The 26,536-nt window shown below is 38.9% G+C and overlaps 1 protein-coding gene across 4 annotated transcripts in view; it reads left to right on the top strand.

The window, feature by feature from the left end:
* Positions 1–26,536, top strand: part of ADD3 (adducin 3) — a 92,190-nt gene that overhangs the window by 14,809 nt on the left and 50,845 nt on the right. For all 4 annotated transcript variants that reach the window (XM_041461167.1, XM_041461170.1, XM_041461169.1 and 1 more), the window contains one exon: positions 18,572–18,617. The gene's annotated coding sequence lies outside the window, so the exon portion shown is untranslated. The remainder of the gene's footprint in view (positions 1–18,571; positions 18,618–26,536) is intronic.

Raw genomic sequence — 26,536 nt, 5'->3', positions numbered from 1 at the left:
CTGACAGAACCTTTTCCTCGTGGAGCAGGAGCAAGTGCTTTGCTCACCTCTGTGCTCGGAGTGTTTGTTTGTCCATCCTCGCCAGAGCTTCCTCTCTGGACAAGGTGTAACCACACTTTAAATCAATCTGATTCCCCACTAAAGACAGTGTTTCTCCAACCATGCATATGTATTTAATCCTGTTGAAAATGATTCTCAAAACAGATGTTTAAAGCTCTTGTTAAAGGTCACTTGGGGCATTTTAAATAGTTGTGTAAAATTCCAGTTGCCTCATTGTCCTGTCTCCAGAAGCAAGTAGCAATGTACCTGTTGATTAGAAATTGGCTGGTCATGAGAGGATTTTAAAATTTTACCTCCATTCACATCATCTGACACAGAATTTCTTAGGTGAAAGTAGGACTTTTCCCTGTTTTGATTTTTATTTTTTAATTTTTTCATCATTTCATATGACCTGTTTAATACCTTGCTTGGAAAAGATAATCTAGATTAATCAAATATATGAGCTTTACCAATAAATGTAGATGCTCCTAAGTGGTGCTGTGCTCTGAAAGAGTTAGTTTTGTTTTTTAAAGACCTAATCAAAAGATAATTTGGGGAAAGGGGTTGCTTTCTTTTCAACTGTTGGTTCTCAGTGATGTTACTGGTAGTTAACTAACCCAGCTTTTCAAGTATTTCCCTTCCTTCAATAAATACATTGCTAAGGTAACAGTCTCAGTAACCACTGAACATTTTAGGGATTTACAGCTTTAACTTGATATGCTCATGGATGGGGAGTGAGAGTAATGATTATAAAGAGAGACAATTTTTCTTAAGCACTGGATTCTCTATTCATATGAATAAGAACTTGTCTGATCTAATTCAGGAGTGTGTTTGTTAAGAGGACTGTTCTTAATTAATTCAATACTTGGATATCAAATATGGTGAAAATCTCTTGGGTTCAGATGTGGAATGATGCAGTCAGTCTTTCTGTACTGTTTCTTTTCTGTTTTGAAAAGAGTTTGAGCTTTATTCTAATTTTCTTGAGGCTCTAGATAGGATTTTATAAATCAGCAAGCATGAAACAGTGGAGTTCTTATTCAGACTTCACTGATTTTGAATTTAAAACTTTTCTGTTTCTTCTGTTCTTTTTGGTGGTTGCTCAGGGTTTTATTAGAATTAAACAACCTTTTATATCCTAAGCAATCCTATAGTACACCAATTAAATCTTTACTTTATATTTTAATTGCCTAAGAGCTCTCTAAATTTGTAAGAGATTTCAAGGATGATATTATTAATCAAAACTTTGATATGTTTCAGCTGACTTTTAATTTTCTCTACTTAAAACACTACAAATAATTGCTTACAGTATCTACAGTTTCCACAGTTCTGCAAGCAGAGTTGCAGTAACTATTTTTGCACTTTGAAAATCAAATTACAAGTCAGGTGCAGTGCTAGCTAAGTATTGTTTGTGGCAAGGAAGCTCAGTCTGGACTTAGTTGTAACCTGCATCGTTGCCTTCTCACACCTGGTATAGCAGTGGGCTGCTACAAAGCAGGGTTTCCTCAGTGCATGCTATGGGGTTTTTTTGTAAGAGTGTGCCTGAATTTTTTTTTTTTTTTTTGGTGGATTTGTGAAAGGGGAAGGCATGCAACTTTTCAGTTCTAGGAAACATTTTCTTTGTGAGTTAGGAGTCTTAGAGAAAAACACAGAAAATGGGTGAAATTCACATAGAGAGAATTTTTCCCTAAACACTGGGTTCAGGATGTAGGCCACATCTGTAATCATGTTTTTAGAAATGAGTCCATATTAAATGGATTCTCTGCCAACAACATCTGGTTGCACTTTATGTACGTGTTTTCTTTCATAGAGAAAGCAAACCATATGACATAACCCCAGTCAGATAAAATGATTGTTTATAATACTTTGTTTATTTATATAGCACCACAAGATGAAATACATCTTCATCTGAAAAACCTTGCAGCAGATTACCAAGGTGAGCAGATGACATCTGCATTTCCAGATGGCTGGTTTGGGGAACTGTGTTGTGTGGTTTATAAGCCCTGCTTAAAGGCATATAAAATTAGTAGCTGAATTTGCTAATTGAATGGGGGCTGATAATTCCAGGTGCCTTCTTGGGGAGTGTCCCACATTCTGTAGTGGGACTGTGATGCTGGAAGTGCTCCTGATGCATTGCATGGGGTCAGAAGGGGCATTACTGTGCAGTGACAAACCTTCACAGACACAATGTCTTTTAGGACTGGTGGTAACCCTCTGGTAGTGGCCACTGCTCTGAGTGAAACTTGAGAGCAGTGATTTGCTTTTATTAAAATGGCCAGCCCTGCAGTTGCTGTGCTGAACATGAATTGCTCAGACTAATTTCAGCAGGCTGATCTTAACTGTGCTCTTAGAAGTGGCTTCTCTGCTTACAAAACAAGCTGTCTGTGGGCTGGTAGTGGTCCAGCCTGGACTCACCTCTTGGGCTCTGCCTGGAAACAAGCCAAAAGATAAGAATTGGGAATACCTTGCAAACATCACAGGTGTGATATCCTGTATGAAAAAGTGTTGGGCTGTGATGCCCTGGGAGCAGGGGGAGCTGCAGTGGGGTTTCAGCTGCTGAGATCCCAACCAGCAGATGTGCTCAGCGCGTGCCTGCCCAGGTATCGAAGGGTGTCAGCTGTGTCCTTGTCACATGAAAGCTGAGCCACCTGCAGCTGTAGATGAAGCTGTGTTTAACTGAGCGTGGATGGTACTGTACTTCTGAATCTGAGATATTTGGAAGGATCAATTTCCATGCAGCCTGCAATTATTTCAGAAATAGCTTCATGTATCAAAAGCTCGGTGGGAGCTTTTCTAGCCTGCCAGACTTTGTGTGTCAGTGAGGGACATACTGGGGAGGGAGGCAAATGTCATCTGCTGCAGGGTTTGTTTCTTCCCTGAACAGGCTCCTATCAAATGTGCTCAAGGAAAGAGTATTTTGACAATTTGTACCCAGATAAAGTATCCTTGTGTGCTTGATGATCTCGACTGAGATCCAGGGTGTCTTTCAGTTTGCGTTTCCTAACTGATTATTCATACACTAAAGCTGCATAGAATATGCACTACTCAACACGTAATAATTTATTTGACTCTTCATTGCAACTGATTAACTTTTCTGGTAACACCATAACTTCTTTTTTTGAGTCAGTCAAAAAGAATGACAGTGGTTTAGAATAGATTTTTCTTGCATTACCCAAAAAACCCCAGAAATTTAAATATTGTGGCTATTAGACCTTTTTAAATTAGGCATCTTAATTAACAGAGCTAAACATGACTTAATTACTTAATGTAATTAACAGAATATCTATTACCTTTTTAGTTGCTAAGCTAAAAGGTTTTTACTCGAGTACAAGCTTTTGCTGTGCATGATGACCCTTTAAAGGCTTTTGGGACTCTGTCCAGCTGGCAGCTTGGCATTGCTGAGCAGATGTGGCTGGTCTCTGGAGAGCTGATCTCTCCTGCTTAGCTTTATTAATTCCTGACATTCATATTGATCTGTGGGTCCAAACAAAAGTAAAGAGTCTCAGGTGGAAGTGGCATAATGTGTAGCTTCCTGTTGGCCTTTTCCTGCTATTTTCAGGATATATTTTGCTATTATTAGTCTTAGCAGCTCTTATTTTGTTGTATGTGCATGTGCATGTTTTACTGTTTCTTGGCTTCATATTCTGTTCTTGGTGATTCATAGAGCATCAAAATGCACAGAAATCATGTTCTCAGAACTTTGGAAGACCTCTCCAAGTAATTCTGCATGCTGGTTGTTCACAGGAAGCAAGTGGGCGTGCTGGAAGAGCATTCAAGTTTCCCAAAAGTGCTCATGATCACTCAGGAACTGCTGTGCAGCTCCCTTCTGAGAAGCATTCTTCACTTCTTCCAATTATTTAATAATTAAAATGTTGAGGTTGGGAGGAAGTCCATTTTCCTGTAATAAGGATAGGTGGTGTTGAAAAAGCTATTGAAAATGTGTGCTGATGGACGGAAGTTTGGGTTTTCCTGAGATGTACTTTATTTCCATAAAAAGCAAATGGTAGTGAGTGTGACAATAAACTCGAATAGCAAGTGCCAGTTTTTTCTTAGTGTGGGGAGAGTTGTAGTCAGATATTCTGTGCATGGGAAGTCTTTGTGGGCCACCCATCAATGTATTATCATCACAGTAGTAAAATGAAGATTTTTTTTTTTTTTTTAATATTTATCAAATTCAAGAGGAAACATGAGGAGTTTACAAATAAGAAGAGTATGACCAGAGCTGGCATGTTGGAGGCGCTGATCACAGGCGGTTGCAGATGGGTTCTGAAGGTCACAGTGGAGCATGCCAGTGGGCTGTGGATTTCCCCCCTCAACCACACTCTGTCACAAATAAACATGGTGATTACTGCAGCAAAGGCTCTGCTCTGACACGCACTGCTGACCTCATCCCAAGAAACACACAGCACCAGCCAATTTCTGATATAGCTCGGGAAAAACATTTATTTAAATACTTACTGAAAACAGATGTTTGGAGTTTTGTTGGGGTATATTAAAGTCTTCTAAAAATTTTAAATCCTGAACTGTAATTATAGTAGCTGATAGTTTATACCTTTCCAATCCTTGGTCTCTGAGGCCATGCTTTGATAATTTCTCTAAGGGAAGCACTTGCTGGTCAGAAAGTGGATTCAGATTGAGACCACCCAATAGTCACTGAGTAGAAGTCACGGCAATATGTGTGTTTTCATTTAGTATAAACATTTTTAACTTAATGACTTCCTGTTTCTAAGGATGAGAATAATCTTGCTTAAAAAAGGAGGAGGAGGAATATTAAAACAGGAAGCTTGCATGCATGACTGCTGTTTGCTAGCAAGCATATAGGCTGAGGCAAACTTAGGAGAAAGCTCATGAGATGTTTTGATAATTGCAGCTTGCAATTCCTAAGGTATTTGTCAAGTAATTATGGTTGTTTTCCTACAAACACACAAATTTGTGCATTTTGCCAGCAGAAATGGACCAAATAACAAGAGTTTGTTGAACGGAACAGCAAACGAGGGATGAGTTCATGTCAGGAAGACAGAGAGGGGAGAATACAGACAGTGTTTTAAGTAGTGTCTTAATAAATGTTACACTGGATAGGAGTTCTGTTTAAGTAGGTAACAAGTCCCTGTTTACATTTTGAAACCTGGTCTGGATAGGCAGATATTACTATAAAAAAGTAAAAAGAAAAGCTTAGCTAAAACCTCACAATTAGACTTGAATCATTTAAACATTCAACAAATTCAAGCTGAAGGTGTCTGTCCTAGTTTTGTTCACTTTCCTAACTGAATTTGATGTACAATTTCTCAGTGTGACTGCCTTGTAGAAGTAGCACATGAAAGTGGCTGGTTGTGTTCTTGAGTTTGGCAGCTTCAGCGGTGGAAAAAAGTGAGTTGCAGAGATAGGTAAGGGTTTGTGTAAGTTGGCTGAGGTGCACATACTCAGGAAATCTTACAATTCTATAGTACTGTTTTATTTTAGACAGGGATGTAAATTAATTCTGCTGGCCTTCAATGTGTATCTCATGCTGTCTTGCATCACCATTTAATGGAGTGTTCTGTTTGATCAGCACATGTTCCCTTCCCTCCTTTAAAGTAATTTCTGTTGAAGGGATCCAGGTGTGTGCAATAAATCCCTTTAGCCTAAAATGAGGATCTTGTTAGAAATGCAGCTACTGAGAGGTGACTTTAAAAAGTCATGCATTTATTTTCCAGTAATGTTACTTTCATAGATTTTCTTCATACCTTAAAACTAATAAAACTGCAATGTGAAATTTAGTATCTTGTGCTTTATCTGTAGAAGGCAAAAGGTGTTAGGAAGCAAAGCCTGGGTGGGAAGAAGACTGCTGCACCACACAGCAGTCAGACTTTCCTGTTGCACTTAGTCCTTTCAGTCACTGTTAGCCATAGTCACCACTGGAATTCCTAATTTTTAATTTCCAGCCTCAATTTCTTAAACTGTAGAGCTGCCTCATTAAAAGTCTAATCTCCCCTTAATAACATTGTTATGAAATAAGGTTTTACACTTGCTGAAATTTGTCTTAATAGCATGGGCAGTTGTACAAGAAGTTTTTTAGTACCAGGCAAAGATGACAGCAGTGGTTTCCACTGCCTCCCTGGCATGTCCAACCTGGGCATTCTCATCTATTCAGTTTTAGCCCGTCTTTTGGTAGGTCACTTGATTTCTGCATGGTTTGCTTGCTGTGTTAGGAAGAAGTAGGCTGAAATGAAGAAAATCCTGCCTCCTAAACGTGCCTGGAGTGCATGCTAGGACTCATTTCCACAGCAGGCATTAGGAGGTCTGTTCCTTGCTCTGGGTATGGCTTTCTTCCTCTCTCCTAAGCTGGTATGTGCTCCTTAGCACAGGAGCTTTTGAGTACAGCCACACTTTGTGGGTATTTTGGATACAAAACCAATCACACTTTGCTTGAACGAAAGTAAAGCACTGAACAAGTTTTTTCTGCTTTTGGTGTTTCTAGCAGGGCAGTAAGAGGCAGCGTCCTTCTGTTTGGAGAAAGACAATTCATCTCTCTTGGAATAACTCATAGAGTATGTTTGGTAAGGAATGGCTTTGAGATTCAACAGGGAAAAAATACTTCATTATGTATTTGATATATATATATATATATATATATATATATATATATGTACCCCACTGAATACAGAAGGTAATCTTAAGAAAGTGTGTTCTTGCCAAAGACAAGATCAAAGTTACTTGATATTTCCACATTGTGTTTACAGCTAAAACCATTGTTCTGGTTTGCATTCAGAATGATGCATGTGACAGGCCATTATCTGGATTATTCAGTGTGTATAATTAGGCATTTACTTTCTTTTCCTTTCAGAGTATCTGCAGATTTTAAAAATTTGAAGTAAAAATTATCTGTGCGCTTTGATACAGCATTTGCATAATTAATTTGAGAGGTTGGTCAGAAGGATTTATTTTGAAGCTTTTGTGCCTAAAATAGGTTCCATTGATTTATGGACAGAGATGAGCATTGATGTGTGTTCTGCAGTGGAATAGCATAGTGGAAATAATACCCCAGCCTGTGGTAATGTATTGGGATTTCAGGGCTGGGTGTCACCTCTGGCCATCAGGCAAACGGTTTTAGAAGTAGACTCTTAACACTGAGGTTTTGAGGTGCATTGATGTTTTCCTTCTGAAAAGGAAAGCTGTGCAAAAAGAATTGTCACTGCCCAAACTGACACAGCAAACCAAGAGAGTTCCCTCTCAAGTTGAAATTAGCCTTACTCAAACACCTGTATTGAAACTGCTTTAGAAACATTTTATTTTCAATTCATGATCTAGTTTTCACTGAATGTAGAGGGGACCTGGATTTATATTGAAATGTGAATTTAAGATTATTTTTAAAATCAAACAACAAACCCTGTGTATACTCAGAGAGAAATTGTGTCATGAGAATGATGGATAGCAAGAGTTGTTCTCCCTGTTGCAGGCAGGTACATGTGTGCAACCTCTGTTGCTAAGCAGTGAGTTATGTGGCTGGTTGATAAGAGGAATGTTTCCTTTCAGAGTGCACCGCAAACCTCAGAAGTTTTAAATTCTCCAAGGAATTCTGATTATTTTGGCCTGGAGGATCTCATCATCTGGAGTTCCCTGGTGTAGCTGCCCTTCTTGCCTGAGGGCAATCCTTGCACGTAGGGTGCAGCAGCAGCTGGGGAGAGCACCCAGAGCAGCCCCATGCCATCAGGCTGGAGGGATGCTCTCCAATGTGCTCATCACAGGGGGGACACCTGCTTGGCATTTGTGCTGTGGAAACCTCTCTTGAAAATCAGCACCTTTTATCTGACCCACTTTGACTTCTTGGACAGAAAAGTTTTCTGCCTCACTAGTTAAAGATTTGTTTTTCCTCTGAAAGAGGAACCACGGGATGTGGGCAGTCAGATTTTCTAAAAGTCACAGCAGAGCCTGTGCACGCCTGAAGGAGCAGACTATATTCAGTGCCAGCTGTGTTATTTTTAGTGACTCTTCCTGCACTGCAGTTGAGAGGAGTAGGCTGGCAGTGGATGTGAGCTGGTGTGCATCCTGTGCACGTCTGTGCTCTCCTCTGACAGATGAGTGCCTCACCAGTGAGGCTGCCAGTTAAATTGCAGGTTCAGGATGCCAAAGGTCCAATCCCTTAATCACTTTGGAGTTTTGCTTCATGTGCCTTCTGCAGCTGATGCTGTGTTTGTTACAGAAGCAGCACAAACACAGAAATTTTGTCCCTTGGATTCTGCCCTGTTTCCTTAGAAACTAATTTCATACCATAGCTGCAGACTGAGCATCAAGTCACTTTTTGTTCTCTCTGTTAGAAATATGTAAAACTAAATTGAGGCAGGCTAAGTGCAAATATATTAGTCCTCACTTCTTGGCAGATTCTTCTCTTCTTTGCTGTGAATATTCTCCTACTGATAATTTTTCAACTTGGAGGCTCTAGAGAACAGGGCCCATTAGGCTGTGATTGCTATTCCTTGATTAAAGCTATGAGGAGTTGTCACAGCTGGAAGTAAAACTTATTTTTAGTAGTTTGCATAAAATGTTCAGCTTGTGTATCAAGAAAAGGAAGTTTAGGGTTGCCTGAATATTTATTGTCCATGTCTTCTAAACGAAAAAATATTGCAAATTTTGGGGAAAATTTGAACAACTTGAAATGGAGGTGGAGAAGTCCTTTTTAGTAGAGGTATTGCTCATCTGATAGCAGATCTCCTGGGGTTTTGTTTCTGATAAATAATTTGACTGAGCTTCCCTAAAGCAGAGACATGTTGCATCTTCACAACACTTCAGCTACTTTTTAGTGACAAACCATGTTTATTCACTCTGCTGGTCTTTTGAGTTTTGGAGATGAGGAGGAAAAAACTGTGAAGAGACAATGTTGAATCATTCTAGAAACTGGCATCTTTAAAAGAAAGCAAGCAGAATGTGGTAGTGTTTGGGTGAGTTATTTCAGTAGTTATTTTTTCATGTGGGCATATTCATTACATTTTTAATTCGTTGTTACCTCTCTGCTGTGTATTTCCTGCTCTAATGAACTTACTGTGGCTGTGGTATGCAGCTGACCACGCATCTGTAATTGAATTTCTACTCCTTGGTATCCAGAAGAGTTGCTGAAGGGACAAGAAGATACTTGACATGATCATTAAAAGTCATTATGCTGCTGAAGGGTCACTTTGTTGAATTAAATTCAGAGGTTCAGCTTGAAAATAAACAACAGTAGGTAGTTCTCTTTAAGCAAACACCCCTCTAGAAAGGTATTTTTCTTCCTAGTGTTTTCTAATTTATGTTACATTGGCATTTTTCCCTTATACAGGTATTAAATTAGCTCATTAAACTGAATTAGTATTTGAAATTAGTCAGATGTTTGGGTCAGGCATCAAAAAGCATTGGGGCTCTTCAATTCCTAGTTCAAAAGCTGAATGTCAAGCATCACTCATTGCTTTCATTAATTTTCCGTGTAACTAAGACACCAATCTGGCTTTCATTTAAACTTGATGCAGATTTCTGGTGCATGTCAACTGGAGCAGAGTAAATCTGCAAAATAGCTTTTAATGATAAGCTATAGTTATAGACTACCTTTGATCAAAAGAGATAGTGTGCCCTGAAAAACAAGGTTATAAAATACTAAAAGGCAGACTTATACTGCAGCTCAGATAAAGTAAAAAATAGGTGGGGTTTAAGGACATGGGGTTGAAAATAAAACCAGTTTGAAGTAGTTTCTTGTCTTCTGCAGTTTGTGCTTTTTCTTCAAGTTTCCTCAGCACACTGGATCAGCAGTGTTGGGAGAGGGGTCACAGCACAGATAGTTTGATGAAAATGCAATTTTAAAAAAATTGCGTGCTCTTCTGTCCTGGAGGAGCCAAGATGCAGCAGTCACTGCCAGAGGGAGGAATACCATTAAAATGGATACAAGTTCAAAAGTAAATATTTGTCCATGTCCCTTTTAAAATTTGTCTCTGATCTTAGTTTGGCAATAGTTCGTTTTATTTGCAAAGCTGTCACTTTTACTGTCTAAATAAACACTTGGGTACAATTGCTTCTATCCTAATCCATCATTCATGAACTTTCACACTGTTTGTAAGGGCTTTTGTGAAGAAAGGGTGAAAACGGAGGGGAAAAATAGTAATTTCTGTTTTTAATTTTTTTTTAAAGGCAGCACTAGGAAATTATAAGCAAAGAAGTTGTATGACATCAGTAGAGCTCATGAGGGAGATTGAGTGAGGTCCCCAGAGAGAACAGTAATTTTTTTGAAATAATAAGAACTTAAAAGATAACTATGGAGACAAGACAGAAAGATAGTAAGGAGATTTTCTTCGTTCATGAGCAAGTTTGACTTTCTTCTTAGTAATGTAAATACAGTCCAGATGGCTGGAAAGTACAAGATGCTCCCAGGGGTTAGGGTGGAGGTTGGCTGAATTAAGCTTTGCAGAAGTCAAAAGTGAACAAGTGAGATACAGAGTTTAAAAAAATAAAACTGTAGTTGGTTTTGATCCTTTCCCAGGTTTGGGGGCTGAATTGACTGTTTCATGCATATGATTAAATAAAAGAATATAAAGGGGCAATATTTCTGTTCATAATGTCATTATAAAGTAGGATGAATACTGGTGAAAACCTATTTTTCTTTCACCAGTGGAGTTGGTCAGTTTGTAAACAAATCATAACCTCAACTTCCAAATACAGCTTGTTCTAATAAATAAGGGGCTTGGTATTTCAGAGGGGAGGAAAAGTGTTTCAAGATCTTTTTGTACATTATTAGCTTTGCAGCAGTAATTTGGTGTCATGGATCCAGCTATGGCTTTAACCATAAGTTAATGCTGGAAGAAAATATATCATATATTTGAAGTTTATGTTGTGAAACATCTTCTGATCATCTGTTGGCAGGCAGCGATTCCTCGTGGTGGTTTTGTCCTGCCTTGATGCAAGTGGGCTAATTGCCCTACTAATCACCATTGGGAGAATAGGGAAAATCCTCTCCAGCCCCCTCCAACTTCAGCTGCAGGTCTTCACTTTTATTTCCACCATTCTCTCCCTGTTTGCAGGCACAGTATGAGAGGAGTTTTGTCAGTCTCAGAAAGAGCTGCAGAATGCCAGTAACCTTGCTGGGAATGCTCAGAAGTAATGTTGCTGCAGTAGAATGAGAGTGACACCTCAGCTGCAGAGCTGAAAGACAAAACTCTATGTGTGTGCAGCTTAAGAGGTGCTGTGAATTCGATGGCTTGCAAAATAAAACAAAATAGCATTAAAGGAAAAGGTGAGAATAGAGAGGAACCAGTGTCTGCTCAGGTGGTTGAAGCATCAATTTAACAAGAATCCCTTCTTAGTAAAAACATCCTGAATGGACTTTTTTAGGACTGATGTGTCAAAGGGAGGTTGCAAAAAAATTGCTGAGAAATTAGACATAGAATAAGAATGTGCTAGGTCTTGCTTTTACTTCATAGGAGAAAACACATGGAAAGAGTCCATGTGAATTTTGCTTTGTATCCTTAGGCAGACCACTACTGCTATACCAGTGTTATAACTGTGAATATTTAAGTGTATTTTTTACATGTTAATCTAGTGAGAAGGGAGTCTCAAATGCACATACCGGAGCGAGCTGGGAAGTTGGTCTTGTTTCCTTGTGTGGGAAATGGAACCCAAGGGAGCAGAAGTCTTGCTCCATGGAGTGCCCATTTCTTTCTTGAAGCTTTGAGGCTGTGTTGGGTCCCTTGGGCAGAGGAGGAGGTGGGTGGTCTGTGTGCAGCACCAAGAAGTTATTTCCAGTTGTGCATTTGAGGTGGTTGGCCAGCACAATGTGTCTGGGCAGTTCTCGTGCCAGGAGTTCATGTGGCAGTGGAAGAGGAGCAATGGGCTGGTGGTGCTGAAAGCAGAATGCAGAAGTAGCATGACAGAAGGGACTTGCAGTGGGTGGAGGGTAGGATTTCTTACAGCCATTAGTAGTCTGGGTGTTCTGGAAGGAGTGTTTATTGCTAGGAGTGGGATCCTGCAAACCACAAGGAAGAGAAATTGAGAGCAGCTTTGGAAATGACCATTATACATTAGTAGGGGGGTCAGAGGACAGTAATGAGACTGCAGTAAAAGCTAATGGGTTGAAGTTGACACTGAGAGATTGGTAGAAAATGTGAGATTTGTCTCAGGGAGAAGAAAGCCAGAAACCTGTGTTAACAAAAGGTGAGAATGGAGTCATGCTGGGCCTTCACATTTCCTTTTCTTTTTAAAAAGGAATGTAAGATATTTTTTCTTTCAGGAAGATTTAAAATCTGAGAAGTCTACAAGACTTCAATATATAAGAATACATGTGGAGTGAGACAAAAAAGAAGGAAAGGGGGAAAAAACAGATTCAGGGGCATTAAATTGCAGCTGAAAAATCCTAGGTGTCTTTTTCTTCACAATTGCCCAAACCTTGGGCATGGCTTGAAAATTATTTTACTTTAATGAATTTGGTGTACCTTTAAACTATGCTTTTTCATTTTTCATAAGGAAGGCTAAAGGAGCACTGTCTGCCTCCTCTTGACGGGCTTTTTGGATCTGCAGTTAGCACTTGTGTTTAGTCTGGTTTGACATACCCATTGCTGGAAGAGATGTAGTATATTACAGTATATTAACACACTTCTCTCATGCCAGTCTCAGCAGGGAGCTCACCTTTTGAAGGGAGCAAGGGGAGCAGAAGTATATAATGCAGAAACTACTTCCCTGAGGCCAGTTAGAAGGTCTATTGCAAAACTGTACCCACAGTCAGATAAGGCCATTCAGATGATTTCTGGCAGTGTCATTTCCCATTGCTTAGGCTGTACTTATGTGGAAATTTAGTAGTGCAGTACTTAAAATAGCCCACCTGAAACTAATTTTATTCTCACTGAGAAACAGTCATTAAGATAGATACCAGAAAGCAACTCTATTCTTTACAATGCCAAACTGTTGAGCACTGGGCCTTCGTAAGTGGGGTTTATCAGATGACAAAAGTAAAATTACATAGCCAGTATTACTATAAACAATAACCCATAAAGTAATTGTGAATTAACATATTCATTTTTGTATGTATTTATTTCAGCCAGAAGTAATAATTAAAGCTTTTCAGTTACTCTTCAATAGCTTTAATTTGTAATATTTTTCTAAAATCGGTCTCTGCTTCCTTATCAGCACCAAAGTTTCTAGTGATTGTAGTGCTAATTCAACTTGAGTATGAATGTTACATAAATTTTGCCTAGTAGTTTCTTGCCATTCTGAACATGCATCTTGGTGCAGGGACTGTAGGAAAAATTAAAAATGAACCGTGCATTTTAATGAAAACCAGCAAATAATTTCCTGCATCACTTGGTATTACTATGTTCTAATTATGGTGATCGTGGTGTGCTGTAGCTTCTGCTTTGCTTTTCAGTCTGCAGAGTCTGCGTAGTTCTCTAGCAACACCAGAGATATTAAATTGAAAAGTTTTTGGTGCATATTTTTTTCTTAGGATATTGACAGCAATAAAAAGAAAAGGTAGTTTTTGAGTTCTATTCTAAATCTCAGCGCACTTTGATGTGTCAGCTGAAGCGGGATTTTGGTATCTAGTTAAGATAAAAACTGGAAAAATAAGTTTTGCTCTACTATTATAATTAAACCAAGCTGTTTCTTGGTATAATTTATGTTTGGAGCCTCAGAATCATCTAAACAGGAGAAAAGTTGAATTCTCCAAGATCAGCAGCGTGCTGTGATGAAAGATCAGCTTTTGAGAGTTCAGTGGGCATCCCTTTGAAAGAAAACATCAAGAGATGCAGCAGATAAATAAAGCTTAACTTGAAAATTTTAGCTACTGGTTCAGTAGCTCCTGGTAAATGGTTTTGTATGTGAAAATATTATGGGATGTAATGGCTGTTTTATTATTGAGGATCTCAGAATATGAAAGTGAAGTATTGACATGTTTCATTTATGATGGTGACCTCTTCCTCTACGGAGCCATTGGAACCAGTTTGTTGTCGAAGTCTTGTTTGGGACACTAAAGCCGTATTCATTCTCCTTTCAGAAGAGCATGGAGGATTTTCCTATGTTCCCTCTTGAAAGGGGAATTCCAAAATTTGGAATCCTGTAAGAGTGGTTTCCTTGACTACAAGAGTCATAATCTCTCTGCCATGAATTGTAAACACTTCCACACTAGCAAAATCTTTTTATGTCTCTATCTGAAGTTAAGACATTTGTCTGTCTTTTCTACCATCCAAAATTCTTGACTTGTTTGGCAAACTAACTCATAAAGATTTGTCTTTCATTGGCTCTGTTTGTTTTGGTTTTTACTTTTGAAAACAATTTGGTCTCTTTATAGCACATTCCAATTTTGTTCTCCTTTTATGACTTGTTCCTCTTGCTTTCTTTCAGCCTGAATTGAGAGAATTAAGTGCAGTTGTAGCTCTGATTAAAATCTTGCCTTAACTGAGTTGCAAATTTGCAATGACATACATTGGTCAGGGGGCCGATGTAGCACCTTTCCCATTCCTAGCGCCTTCCTGAATTCTGGCAGTACTGTGTTTTCAGTTGCCTATGTTCATTTATCCTGCATTTCTCTCTTCACAGCATGGAGTTCAGCACAGAGTGTAAATTGTTTTCTCCATGATAGTGATTTGTTAATTATATGTCAGGAAAATTAAGTCCCTTTGTAAGTCCTGTCTTGCCTTTCCCTTGAGGTATCTCTGATACTTGATCTCCTTGTGCAGTTTCTGGTAGAATGTGAGTTCTGAGCACCATTGCTGTACATATACACAAACATTTCCAGCTTCCTTTGGAGGGATTCATGGTGTGAGCTGACATAGCTCAAATAATCCTGAATGAAGAAGGTGGTGAGGAAATCTATCCATTAGATGTCTTCTAAGATTCAAAGAGTAGCATTGCTTTTCCTTTCACTAACTCAGTTGAGTACCAGCCCATGTTTTTGTGTATCACCTGCCTTACTGTCAGGGAATGTTGTGGGAATGAGTCTTGTTACTGATATGCTGAGTTATGGTTGGGGATAGGGATATGTTTTGGGTTGACAGGGATGCTAACAGTATTTAGGGGAAATTCGACAAATAAGTAGAAGATCACAGTTTTGTTAATCAAAGGTGCTAAATAATTAGGCAGAAATTCTCTCTGTAACCCCTAGGAAATATGTTTTTGTTAAGTTTCTCAGGTGCTGATTTATAGTAAAGATGTCTTGTGGCCCTGGTATGACAGTTCTGTATTCTATTATATCATCTGTTTTGTATGCTGAGTGCTGAGAATGGAAAAGATGGAAACATGGTTAGATTGTCAGTTGTTTCCAATGAAGAAATCTCTGTTTGGTGGAACTGTTTGCATTCCTGTGGTCAGCAGTATAAGGAAATACCATGTTATGAAAAATTCCCAATTGTTTCTTTAAGGGCTCTTAGAGTTGCACCATCTTTTGATGGTTTTGTTTGTTAGGAAAAAAAAAAAAAAAGAAAGAACTTAGTTGCCAGCTCTTCAGTTTGGAACTCAAAATTCTCTTAAATATTTACTAGAGCTTTGCTTTTATACTCAAGGTTTGGATTCAAACCAGAAGTGTATTTTCCTAATGCACACTGCTCAGTCATTATAATATGAGTAGCTGAGGAAGAGTATAATTTCATTCCAGGGTAAGTTTCTTTGGGATATCCCAACAGTTCCTGGACTATCCATCATTGTGATTACTCATAGTTTCTGGATGCAGCTCTAAAACATTTCTTCTCTAAGAGAGGCAGAGGTAGCTCTCAAGTAACCAAGTGGCTTTTGCACTTTAATTCTCAAGATAAATGGTATTTCTGACACAAAAATTCTTTTGTCCTACAGGATGAAGCCCACACTTAGCATTTAATTTGTACTTGCATTTTCAATATCCTGTTAGGATTTGTGTAGTATGTCTGATTTCTGACATATGCAGTTATTCAGATATATTGAAAATTTTTCCAAAGCTGTTCATGTTCAATATCTGTCTTACTGCTGTCATCTCTTGAGTTAAAATCCATCTCTCTTCCTCATTTATTCATCCAAGAACGTATATGGTTGTTGTTTTCCCTGATCTGAGACCTGACTCTGAGTTTGTTCTTTAATGTGTGACTGTTACTCCTTCCCAGATTTTCTTTTTCCCATTCTTGATATGATCTTCATCCTTTGTTACTGATTATATAATTTTATTTTGAGCATGGAGGCATTTAACTGATGAACAAGAGCTGAGAATGTGACTTAAACAATGTAAAGTGAAGTGAAGACATTTCCTGACCAGTGCCTGTGTCAAGGTTTCTTGCTCATACTCCAGGGGTGGGTAGAATGGGATGAAAGACCCTGCTGGATTAAGCAGAAGGAATTAAGTCGTGGCACTAAATGGCAGAGTAGCTTGATAATTTTCACATATTTTTGTTGTTGTTTTAATAATGAGAATTTTGAAGTGGGGTGGGATGAATAGCTTGTGAAGGTTCATTGAGTGGTAATAAGGAGAAGGGATGTAAAGTAGAAAAAAGAGATTGTAACAAAGAGCTTGTGACAAAGGACAGGAAAAAGATTTTCTCAATAGCATTTTACGTTTGCAGTGTCACAGTTTCTGGCTTTCTCCTACAGTACCTCCTTCTACTGAGAGCTGCAGGATCTCCAGCTTGTGCAGTGCCCAGAGATGGGGACAGAGCTGAGCAAGCTGCCCCTGGCTGTCCTGGGGCTACGCTGGCTCTCCTGGACAGGAGCAGGGCTGTGCCACGCTGGGGGGACTGAAGTGGGGTCAGACACCTCAGATATGGGCACCTCTGTGCTCTGCAAACCAGTGCTACTAGACCCGAAGCTGGAAAATTGGAGAGACTGAAATTTTCCTGTCAATGCCCTCTGGAAACAGTAGCTGCTGGCCTGGAAGAGAGTCTCTTCTTGCTTGTGACGGCCACGCTTAAAATAACATATCAGAGCTTGCGTAAAAATAGTATTCCCTTATCTCTAACAGTGTGAAGTAGATGAAAAATAAACTGTACCCATGCCAAGAATAAACAGTCACGTTAGAGTGTTTAAATTCCTGATGCTGTGGAGTACTCACGCTCTAGCATGGCATTTTGGTGCCAATGGATTTCTTGTTCTTTCCCCAGTCACTGCCATTGCTTTGTGTGCTCTCTCTGCCAGGGAGCAGTTGGCAGGACAGCAAAATGAGTAAATATGCCCAAGCCCCACAAAGAGCACCTAGGCAGAGAATTCTGTCCCCTAAATCTCCCCTAAATCTGTATTCCTGTCAGGTCTAAAAGTAGATTAAATAGTCTTATGGCTGTTTACCTGTATTATACCTGTAATATTCTGTATAAGTACATTGTTCATTCCTAAATGCAAACTTGCTGAGCAAGAAATTGACTTTATATAAGTAAATAGACATGGGAAAATAGACAATTTGAGCAATAGCAAGATGCAATAACATCTTATTTTTACTTCTCTTGGAATTTTGGGTTTTTTTGCTATAGAGTATCTTGTAATGATGGTGTCCTCCAGTAATTTTGTATAATTCTACTTGCATTGTTTTTATGCACCTTGGTTTTTTGGAAGTCAGTTCTTTACTCCTGAAATTCATAGAGCACATTGAATAATCCAGCTTTTAGTGCTGATGGGAAATGGGACAACCCGGCTGCTGTAAGTGTTGAAACTAGAGAGGTATTTGTAGTGTGATATGCTGAGAAGACCTAAGCAGTAATCCTTGAGGATACTACAGTGAAGTCATAAAAGAATAAAAAGAAAAAGCTGAGAGTGGTTGAAAGAGTCTGTTACAACCTGATGAATTCAAATGGGGTAACAAGTTGGTGAGAAGTAGCAGCCTTGCCTCATGGTAGGCTGAGCTCAGTGTTTTCAAAATGCTTAAAATGTCTAATTTGCAATGTACAGATCTTAGAAAATGTAGCATATGTTTTGTATGCATGTATGAAAGGAAGGAGTCTGGCCCCTGTCCCCCAGGAAATAACTGTTTTTTCTTGGTGGAGTGGCTGAGGGAAAAAGGAAAACGATGGAAATAATTTGTCAGGTTTGACTGAAGTTAACTTGTGGTCAAATCCTGTGAAGACAAAAGATGATAGAAGGAAACAATTGCTATTTTATTTACTCATTTTACATTCATGTTAGAAGATGAATGCAAGAGGAAAACCCATTCCTGCTCGGGGGTGGGAAAGGGTCAGAGCAGGGCGGTTGTTTCCGTAGGAGCTCTGGGCACTGGCAGCTGTCAGTGTTTGAAGGGAGGTGTTGTGTTCCTGTGCTGTGCTCCTGTCCCAGCTCAGGCTGCTCTGGAATTCAGCTTCCTCAGGGCTACCAGGGGAGTTGTGGATTGTGGTTGTTACGCTCTACTTTAAAAATGCAGCAGGTAGTCTGGATTTTCTGAGTTGTAACCTGGTCAGTGTTGAGATTTCCAACTAGACGCTCTTAAATGAGACTTTCCTTTGAGATTTTGTTATATGAAAAATGCATTATATGATAACAAAATAAAATGTAATTCAATTAAAAGTTCTGAAAAGGGGTTTAAGAAGATACTGTAAATATACAGTACACAGTATATTCCAGTTATGTTGAGAAGCCTACCACAAGTCAGTCATGTCTTTTTTCTGTTTTACAGGTCAACTGTATTACTAGAGAGGAGGAGAGCTGTGGAAAAACTCAAGGTACCCAAAACATTTTGCTGCCTGAATTCTTGCTGTGTTCTAGTGTAACAGTATTAAGGGGGAAGAGGGAACTGAATCAGTGAACTGCCACTTTTAAAGTGGTTTCATTAAAAACCATAGACAAAAAGCCCCATCACAATAATCTCATTAATTTTGTGCAAAATACTTTTGTGGGATAAAGTTTTACCCTAGCTTTGGTGTGCGGACAAGAGTCTGAACAAAGGTGCATAATACTTGCTCTAAATGTATAATAGAATTGCATAGACATAAGAGTTTTGAGGTGTCCTGCAAGTTCCAGCCCCAGTGAGGTGGATATTCCCTCTTTGTGTAGTGGGTTGCAGGCACCAGCTGATGATAAATATCATCAAATACCAGGGAGTGTGGTGACTGAAGCTTTGACTTTCTTCAGGGCAGTTAGCAGACTTAGCTAACAACAGTTAACTGCTTCATGTACAGCTCCTAAAGATGCAAAAGGAGTGGTATGAAGATGGCAGAACCTGACAGCAGCCTGGATTCTGCAAGCTGGAACTTGGGGATTCTTTTATACATTTTTCAGACACTTCTGTTAATGTCTTAGAAGTGTATCTTTGGTATAGAGAACATATATTGTGTTGTGGTTTTTATCTTTATAATAATAGGCAGCAAACACTCTTACTCTGGAATATTTTAGGGATTTGAGTACCTAATCTCTTATCTGAAGTATTTTTTGTCTAGCACTCTTTTCTATAGCTCCCCAGGTCTTTATTAAAATAAGACAGTGTTATAATTTGCGTTTTCATGTCTGTTATGTAACTAAAAAGACTACATTAAAATAATCCTGTTGCTAGCACTTGGATAGGGTTCTTTTGAAAGATTTTTCTTAGTTGGAGAAAGTTTTTCTCCTTTCTTTGCTGTGAAGTATTATCTGTGAGATGCTACACATACCTTGCAAATGGAACACTGTGAGGCAGAAGCAAGGAAGAAGTCAAAATATTATCACTTCATCAAAATGGAAAGACAATGGCTTTTGGTAATAAAAGCTGATTTTATACTTGTGTGCACTTCAAATTGAGAGGAGCTGAGCTGCCTTCTTCCACTAAGAGTGCACCAACTTGTTACTTGTGAGTAGTGGTGTAGTGAACTCTGGTCCTTTCTGTCCTGTGGATGCTGTTTGTGTTGTTTGTAGCTGTGTAGGTTGCTTGTGCCACGCATGCAAAAGCAGTTTGCTACAGATGAGAGTAGAGTTTATATGGAATTAATGCCTCAAATTTCTACTATAAATACAGCTTTTAGAGATGAGTTACATTAAGTCTTTGTGATTGATGGAAAAAATAATGGATGTTTTCTTTTTGTTTGAAGAGTGTGAGAATTTAAAAGAAAGGACAGCGCAACTTATCGTCCTGGTAAAAGCAAAATGTGTTCAGTTCTTGACCTGCTGGTGGTAGTTATGCTTACATTGCAGGTGGTACAAAACTACTCATGTCTGTTATTTAGACAGAACTGAAAATACAGGAGAGCAAAATCTGTCTGCTGTCCAAGAACAAAACCAACAATGTTGTTGTCATTGATGTGTTCATCAGTAATGCCTTTCATTTCAAGAAACTGGGTAATTTCTTGGTCCTTTTACTTTTGCTTTAAGGTGATTCAGATCATTGGTTCCAATTGAAACTGAGATCTTATGTGATGCTTGGGGTATTTAAAATACAAGATGTTTTCCTGGGATCTTGGGAGAGTGCTAGACTTGGAGCCCCAGTGTGGCTGCATTCCCTGCAATGTTGGACTGGCTTCTCCTGCAGGCTCCTGGTAAGATGAGAAGCTGGCAAAAAGCATAAAAAGGAACTAATGTGTAGCTGGAAAAAAAGATACAAGGGATTCTTAGACATTTTATCTGGCGTCTCCAGTGCTGAAGGAGAGGTTTCTATCTCTTTGCTCATTTTAGACAAGGGATTTTACTCTTGACGTTTTTTTGCCCCTCACTGCGCAGAACCTGTCAAATCCTTTTCCTGACACTTTCTCCCCCATCAGTCCCTCAAAAAGACTTCAAAAGAGATTTTTCCCAATTGAAAAAGGAACCAGGCATGGCCTTTCTAACTCACCCTGCATTTGAAGCATTGATAAGTAACATGTGGCTGGCTCCAAACTGCTGACTTTCCCAGCATTTAAAAAAAACACGGAGTATGGTTTTAAAAGAAACTACAGGATTGTTCTCCCTTCTTTGCAATTGCCTTTGTGTAATGTCTCCCAAGAGGTTTGATTCTTTTCTGTCTGAAGCAGTGAGAATTCACTACTGTCTTTCTGATTAAAACATATTGAAAAGAAATGTCAAATTTTTAAAACTTTTCCATATGGGAAGGGTTTCTTTATTCATAATCTGTGTCACGCTCTTTAAGTTGTAACTTTCTTTTGCTTTAATGCCTTTGGATCATCACTATTTGGAGGTGCCCTAGCAGAAAGAAAAATATTATTTTTAGAACTTGATACTGAGTGAGAGGAGCCTGGAATCAAAATCTACTGTCATGCATAATTGTTTAAACCTGCTATGGAGTTTGGCAAAGGTAGAGACTGACAGGTCTTTTCCATAAAATCTGGTTGGGGCTTCATCTTTAAAGACAGGGCATACCTGAGGACAGCCCTGATCCTTTTAAGAAGAGTTGAGCTCGCTTTAAAGGCGAGGCTGAAGATGAAGAAGAATGTAACTTGGGGAGTTTTGAGCTTATTCAATAACTCCAATCTGATGCATCTCATTATAATGATGGGAGAACATGGTAAAACAATGGCCTTTTTATTTCGTGCTCTAAGGAACAATCTAAAAGTAAACTGTACAAAAATACAGTAAGATGCATAACTAACATAAATCTGTTTTCCAATCTATCACCTCAATTGATTTTTGTTTTAAAAATAACAATAAAATCCCAAGCCCTCCCTGAAATACACATGGTGTAGCTGTATTACCCATAACCATTTAACTTGGTCAAATAAAATTCAGCGTTGTCTCTTAGTTGTTGGGAAAGCTGCACTCTCTTCATGTTGTCCCACATGGTTTGTGTGATCAGATCTTGAATATTGAAATGTTCAAAGGGTTTCTTTGGGCTGTTTTTGAAAACATCTCACAAAACTCTTAAGCAAGTTGGTAAAGTTGATACTTCTTTTTTAATCTCTCTCTCTCTCTCTCTGATATAAAGCATATTTCTAAGCTGCAGGTGGCATTACTCATTTAGACTTTTAAAATCCCCTTGCACATAGTACTGGGAAAGAGGTCAAAATAGGGCAGAGCAGGACAGATGCCAAAGTATTTTTGCATGCTAGCAGTGTAGAGTTGACTAAATCTTTTGTCTGTGCCCTGCTGAAGTGTCAGCCTTTAGTGTCCCATTCCTGCCACCTGCACACATCCTGTTTTCCAGCTCTGCTGAAGATCATATTCCTAACTAGGCTGCTGTAGTGTTGATGGTTTTGAGCCCCTGGGCTTTCTAATCCGTGAGAGAGGCTAGATGTGTTTGTGGGACTATTTTAAGCATCCTCTTGTGCTTTCCTCCCACCTTGCCCAGCGTCTTTCAACATTCCCTCTCCATTCTCCAAACAACCCTCACCCTTCCAGCCCATCAGGAGGAATTGGGATGAACATTGGCTCAAAATCCCTTTAGGCATGATGCTTCCTAGAGTCAAACAAGGGAAAGTGTTTAATAAGTGTTTACTCCTGAATGTATTCATGCAAACATGGAAAGATTGTGTTCTCCATCTTCTGTCAGCTACCAGCCCTGATGGAACCATATTTAATCATCCTAGAAACCTGGGGTCCTCTGGTTAAATGTAAATTTATTGTCCCCTCTGAGCCCCATTGTCAGTGAACTTCCTGATTTTGGTCATTTTTGTAATTGGTGCTGTTTAAGTTGCCAGATGTGGCTCTTCAAATGTCAGTGACTATAGATAATCCTGTCTGCATGAATGATGAAACAGAATATGTGACACAAGTGTATTTCTGCCTTAAATGCCTGTTTCCAGTAAAAAGAAGTTGTCTTGCAGTCTGATAACAAAGAGAAAATTAAACACGGATCTGGGCTTATGCACATTTCATACAATTATATAATCTGATGGCTTTTTCTCTAGAGAATTATTTTAAAACTTTTTTTATTCCTAGTATGAGAAGTTTCAATGCATAGAAGTCTGAGTCATTGCTTTTATCTCACTAAATATTTGTAGTTGAAGGCAGTAATATTTGTTCATGCCATATTTGCAATCTTTGTTTTTCTTGTTCGGATTGAAAGGTAACCACATTAATTGTGAAGATGATTTGTATTTAAAGTCCTGCATTGGTTGGAATTTTCTTTCCTGTTGAGATGAAGAAACTCTCTGGAACTCAGTTCCTGTTTACTTGGCTGTCTCAATCTTGTCCTGTATGGATGTGACAATGGTATTTTATCTCCTCCACTTCTCCAGCTTTCCCTGCTGGTGGTAGTGCTCATGCTGAACCGAACTGTTCACTGTGACCAGTTCACCAAAGCACTGGAGCTCTGCCCAGATACTCGTAACAAATGAAATAAAATGTCGGATATATATTGTGCAAGTTAAAGTAATCAAAGAGAATTAAAAAAAAAAGATAAAAGGAGATCCTGTTCAACATTTCTATAGTTGTTGCCTTTCTCCTGAAAAAACACTTGCTTTGTGCGTAGCTCCTGCTGCTTTTAGTACATATGTGAAAGAGCTGTGCGGTTGTTGGTTGTGTCTTTAATCATTATTTTAAAAACACAATAATTTTCAGCATAGATTGTTGTTACAAAATAGAACCTGGTTCTCTGTAACCTCAGCACCAAGTGATGATTGTCTTGTCTCAAAAGAGCCAAACCTAAAGTTTCCCTGGCATAAACAGATTACATTTGAGCACTTGTACTGCTTCTCTCACTGTGATGGAAAGCTGCAGTAGCTTAGAAGTTGAGGATGAGGAAGATTAATAAGTAAAACAGGAAAACATCACTCTAGGATACATCCAGAACTGCTGCTACTTTGATGATCCATAGCAGTAAGGAAGGCTTATCCAAATTCCTACAACCTTTTAAATGCGAATTGGGTGCTTGAAGCAAAGATCCCACTTCCTCCTCGGGCAGGCTGCTAATCCCTGAGTTTGTGCAGAATTTCTGTAGCTGTTACTTCTGCTGAAGATTCAGGAAAAATACATTCAGGCTTTCCAAGACAGCACAGCTTTCGAAGGCTTTATTTCACTTATGTTAAAATACTGAATTGTTGCTGCTGCTGGGTTTTTTTTTTTTCCTTTTGTCTTTTGCTTTTTTTCCCCCTCGAGTGCCTGGAACATGTTGAAGAGTGTTGGATTGCTCTTTGCCATTTTCCCTTTCCGAGGTCCCTTTCATGGAAACAGTTTGCTGGCAGCAGATAAGTTTCTGTATCTCATTCCCAGTCAAATTCCTCAGTCCATGTGATAAAGAGTTTCATGGGAGGCAGGAGGAGGAAGAGGACAGCATTCATGTGAAGTCTCTGATTGCAGCAGGGAGCAGAGGAGCTTGGCGGGCACCTCCAGAAGGAATTGTAGGGAGTTGCTGGGCATGGGAGAGAAGCACTGGAGCTCTGGTGTTCACCACACAAAAACATTTTCCAGCTGACACAAGAAGGCTGTTAAAAGTTAGTAATACAGATTGTTTTATCACATCCTGTTAATTATAAATTAATGAAGAACAGCTCTGCAAAGAGGAGCTGATGTAATTCTTCAGTTGCTTGTGACATGGCGATCAGATTTTCAGCTCTTTCTGTATGATGTTGGAATTAAAGCTGGAAATGCTATTCAAAGTTGCAGACTGGTATATTTTAAGTGATCAGGCTTATAACTGCAAGAGAATAGATCTACCTTAAAATTAAATATTTTTTCCAAAAGATAAACTCTTTCTACTTTGTTAGCATTATAGCTATTAATGAAATGACTTTAAATGTGTCTCTCTACATCTACCACACTGTACTTAATTTTTTTTTTTAATTGCTCCTTGGCACAGGAATAAATCTGTCCCTGATGACTTAAGACTGCTGAGTCTTTGTAAAGCATAAAAAATCCAAATGTGGCTAGATGTGTATTAGCTCACCATTGTGTGTTTACTGTGGAGATTGTTGGATTTTACCAGGTTTGGCTTTATTAATCAGCTGCATAGAGTGAATGAGGAATATGTGTTTTAAAACTGGATTTTTTATTTTCTAATGTAGTTATAAACCTTGAAACTCTCCCACTCAGTACCAATTTAACTTCAGCAACAGCCTGTGAGTTTGTGATTTTTTCCCCCCTTCACTTATTGAGCTGTATTCAGAAGTTGTAACATCCTAAGGATATTTAGAAAGTCAGGTTTTTGTTTCCCCTCTGCTGAAGCTGGATTTGTATAACTTCTTGACAATTCAGTTGTAGTAACATGGAGGTTTTCTGTGTCTGCTAACGACCAATGACTCTTCATGGAAAAGAGTCTGTTAAATGTGGAAGCAAGTTTAAGACTTGGTTTTGTTGTGTGTCAGGTTAAAACAAACTCAGTCAAGTTCTTTGCAGCTGATGCTCCCTTAATTCTGCTCCTCCTGCAGAGCGTAGGCTGCTAACTGAGGCTTGCCAACACTCAAGCCTCTGCTGGTTATCAGCATGGAGTGCTAGGAGCTGTGATTTGTGGTGTGTCATCTTAGGCTGAGGGGAGTCTTGGTTGAAGGGGAGTGGGGTAAAACAATCACTAACAAAACATGAAAGTCTGCTTTCTTTATGCTCCACGTTCAGGAACAGTTTGTGCAGTGGTTGACAGTTGCTGCTCTTCCCCAGTGTCTACACCTTAACGTAGGGATAGAGAGGGTTTCATGTCAAGAAGTTCAGTTTGAAGCTTATCTGTACCAGTGATTGGAGTAACCTATAATTATCTTAATTTTAAATTCAATTTAATCACATTTTTTGGACTAACAGTAGTGCAGCTACACAAATTGGTGAGTGAATTGCTAAATGAAATGTGTTTATACTCCATGGAAATGGACCACTTACACTTCACATAGGCTGTTACTTTAGATTAAGTTAATTCTTCTAGTAAACTAAAGTAGTTAATCCCTCGAATATTACAATTAAACAACAACAAAACAAACCCCTTCGCATTGTTTGCAGTGTTTGAGTATGTGTTCCTTAAAAAAAAAAACCACCAAGTTTTGAAACATTGTAACACACAATACCAATAGCGGTTATACTACATTGAATGTTTGGGGCAGCAGTCTGCTGCCATAAAGGTATGGAAGGAAACAATTTTGTGTTTCCAAAGCCTGTGGATACAAGTCTCAAGCTTGCTGAAGGCAGTGACTTGAGAAGATATCAGTGTTGCTCTCAGCACCTTTGTGTCTGGATAGCAAAGCTGCTCTTCCCTGGCTCCCAGGAGCGTGTTTGTGTGATTCAAGTTCAGGGGTCTGAGCAGTGCAATTTCCCTGCCAGCCTCCTGCCTTTGCTAGCCATAAAAATGAAAGTGCTCATTATGAGGAAGTTAAAGCCTGCAGGTAGTAAAGTGGCTTTTAAAAGAATGAATTAGAAGTTGGATAAAATACATACACATCTGCTGAAGACTTCAAACTTTTTGTTGTTGCTGCTTTTTATTTTTAAGAGGCAAGGAGGGGTTTATAGCAGGGTTTAGGAATCTCTTAGCAACAAGGAACCATCTTTCAAAAGTTGAAGTTTTTGCTGAAGAAAATAGAAGAGGAAAAAAACCTCTCTCACAAATTAAATTTTAAAGTATAATAAGTCTGGCCAAAAGATATTCTGAGAAACAATTTGCTAAAGATACCAGAGCCAGCAATAAATCCTTTAAATTGAATCATTTCAAGTATATCAGGAATGAACATCCTGCCAGACAGACTGGAGAGCTGATAGATGACTGAAGTATGGATGAAATACATGGTGAACATAGGGCTACAACAGTAAAAAAGCTAAATGTTTTTTATCC

The sequence above is a fragment of the Pyrgilauda ruficollis genome, unplaced genomic scaffold (assembly GCF_017590135.1).
Source record: "Pyrgilauda ruficollis isolate IOZ18807 unplaced genomic scaffold, ASM1759013v1 scaffold15, whole genome shotgun sequence".
NCBI classification, from domain to species: domain Eukaryota; kingdom Metazoa; phylum Chordata; class Aves; order Passeriformes; family Passeridae; genus Pyrgilauda; species Pyrgilauda ruficollis.
This window is presented reverse-complemented; position numbering and strand designations above follow the sequence as displayed.